This window comes from Stegastes partitus, unplaced genomic scaffold (assembly GCF_000690725.1).
Source record: "Stegastes partitus isolate 25-593 unplaced genomic scaffold, Stegastes_partitus-1.0.2 Scaffold2758, whole genome shotgun sequence".
NCBI lineage: Eukaryota > Metazoa > Chordata > Actinopteri > Pomacentridae > Stegastes > Stegastes partitus.
This window is the reverse complement of record NW_007580489.1, coordinates 1,248-4,387: the sequence shown is the minus strand read 5'-3', so window position 1 is coordinate 4,387 and position 3,140 is coordinate 1,248. Positions and strand designations below refer to the sequence as shown.

Below are 3,140 nucleotides of genomic sequence, written 5' to 3'. Positions count from 1 at the left end.
CGGCTATGACATGAGCTCTTCATTGTCACCACCCATTGTTTCCAATCTTTATATGGAGTAGAAAAATCAGAGCACTTTCAAGGGAACAGAACTCAGCCACTGGTTCAACATCAAGTTCCCATCGAGGATGTCAGGGGAAATGAATTACATTGTTTGACTGTGTTGTGTGATGACCCCTGAGGTCATCTTGTATCTTGTGGGTGGTTCTAGTTCGGCTATTGGTTCTGTGAGCGGCTGTTTGAGGTAGTCAGGAGCACCTGTGACACCCAGTGTGTTCCTGGGTTACTTAAGGGCTGACTGCAGTCAAATCTTTCTCTGCTCTGTATCCCTCCACAGGTATTGCATCGGTCTGGTCTAGTTTTCTTTGTTTAGGACGTTTGCATTTCCAACAGTTGCACAGACATAATTCATTCATACATCACACATACACACCACTGACTCTATGTATTCTCACAACCCCTTATTGGTTTGGTTTTTAATTTGATATAATTTAAGGGAATAAAGACAAGCTTTAATTTTTGAAACTTGGTGTGTCTCTCCTTTCGTTGTGGCCATCTTGAGCCAGGTCACAACAAATGGGGGCTCGTCCACTGAGATCACTACATCTATTCAGGTATTTTGTTTATCTCTTGTGTCTTCGGTAGCAGTGGGCACGTGTTGTTGATTGCCCACTGATTAGTGGATTTGGTCCAGCTGAGGGCTGGCTTTGACTCTGCTGCGTGCTTTGGAAGGCGGCAGTGGTTTTGGGGGAGACACACTTTGTTTTGCTTGGAAGCAATGTTGTTTGTAACTTAACAATGATTGTTTGGTGCCATCCAGAAGGTGAGTGTTGTTGTCTTGATGCTCTACTTACTGAGATTTCTCCGGTAGGCTAAAGGACACCTCCTCTTTGGGTTGTGTCAGTTTTTTATTTTGGTAGTGGTGTGGAGAGCGGTTAGCGTATCTCGGGGGCACTCCATCTTGAGCCAGGTCGTAACAGTTGTGCACATTGAGGACCAGTGATATCCAAGCGTTTAACTTTACTGAAAACCAAGTCTGCTATTTGACTCCCACCACCCACTGGAACAAAAGCTAGGAGTTATAAGAACTTTCCAGCACCAGGTGGAAAATGTCTGCACTAAGACAGAGTATGTAAAAATGGTCTTTATCCCAACTGGACCTAATTAAGATCTGGGAAAAAAAGTACGACGTCCAACAGAGAAGAAAAGAACAGGAGGTACAATATTGTCGTACCATATGTGACTAATGGTAGAGGGATTTTCTCCAAACGCAACATCTTGAGCACTTATGATCCAGCAACACTCTGAGACACAAACTAGTTCACACTGAGGATGGAACACTTAAACACAAGCTACACAACACTGTACATGCAGTTCAATGCAGCAAGGAGTGTACAGACCTATATATAGGGAAGACTAAAGAACAGCTGCACAAAACCACGGATAAACAAAAGAGAGAAGCTCATCAGGACAACACTCAGCAATCCACCTGCCTCTGAAGGATACAGGACACCTTCTCCTCTGGCCAGATAAAACAGATGGCTTGAAAGGAGAGTGATGGAAGCCATTTCTGTTCAAGTGGAAAAGTCATCTCTAAACAGAGGAGGTGGGTCTAGAACATAATTTAGGTGGTAGTAATAACACAATAGTCCAGTCTCTACTTAGAAAAGTTTCCCAGCATTGACATCTTGAGCCGTCCCTCACTTGGTAGTTTCACAACCATTTACACCTCAAGACAAGTGAATCCTGTATTATTCATGGGCCATTAGTCATGTTATTAAGGGGTGATGACATATATTTATATATATATGGGACTCCCAGTCAGTCGGTTAGAACTAAAGAGGCTTCTTGGATTAAGGTGGATTGACCTCAAAAAACGAAAATAGAAGTACAGTTGCATTTTACTAAAGCTCTTTGGACTGATCAGTCATTGTTCCTCTGGTAACTTAAGGAGCAAGGAACCATATATGGTAACTTCCGCTGGCTTTAAAAATGGCAGGGGGCAGAATCACGTGACTTCATCCAGTCAGTCAGAAAGTTACAATAGCCTCTGACCAATCACGAGTGAGCCAGAGTGATATTTTGACACAAGTGTTATAAGTTGCGTAAGTCTGGCTTGTGATTGGGAAATAAATGTTCCTTCATCTTTGTATGTGTATTTTTTATAATAATTTATCCAAATATTACTTGGATTGTTTTCTGTTTGTTTGTTTGTTTTGGTGGGTGAGAAACTGAATATGGAAACTGCTTTGACTTAGATTTTCAGCTTAAATCTAAAACTTTTTTTAAAAAAAGTGAACAAAGAAAAGATGTCTTCTTCTATCCACCAATAACATTCCAGTGTTGAAATTTTAAATTTCTAAGGATTACAATGAGTCCCCTATAAAGGCTTAATGTAAAATTTAAGTGGTTTTCTTTGTGAAGATTAAAATCCTGATCACATTTGATAGTAAACAGATGCAGATAACGATGATGAGGAGGACGTTTCTCTTGTCTTTGCTCCAAAGGTTGTTGTTCAGAGTTTTGCTGTTTCCTGTCACTGTGGGCCTCACAGCACAGTAGTACACAGCAGAGTCAGACAGCTGAAGCTTCTGGATCTTCAGAGGAACTGATGTCTTGTTGATTTTAGCATCAAATCTGTCTTTGTGGAACTCTGCAGCATTATCACCTCTTCCATTATCAGCACGTCCTAAAATGTACTTTGGAAAGTCATTTTCTTCTTGTTTGTACCAGAACATATGAGGAGTTCTGTAACTGCTCTCAAAGTACAATTCAGTGTAACTGTGTCTCCTTCAGCAGCAATAACATCTCCTGGTGGCTGAATCACTTTGTCTTCTCCTTTACACTCTGGAGAAGAACACAACATGCAGAGGAAGACATGAATCAATAAAGAAGATTGATTAAAGGAAAACAATCAGCAGCTGCAAAGAGTTTTATTCCATGTATATAGTAGATGGAACTTTGTGATCTACTAGTTTTTCTCAGTCAAACTCTGTTCATGTTAAATATGTCACCTACCTCTTATTGTGAGCAGAAACAAAGTGACAAACAGACTCAAGTTCACTGACAGCATCTTGAAGATGAAGACAATCTGTTTTGTGGATCAAACTCCACTGTGAAAGTTTGTGTGTTTTCTGTACT

At 40.7% G+C, this 3,140-nt stretch overlaps 1 pseudogene; it reads right to left on the bottom strand.

Moving 5' to 3' along the window:
* Positions 1-2,401: 2,401 nt before the first annotated feature.
* On the bottom strand, positions 2,402-3,097 carry LOC103375667 (T-cell receptor alpha chain V region RL-5-like; annotated as a pseudogene).
* Positions 3,098-3,140: the final 43 nt, after the last annotated feature.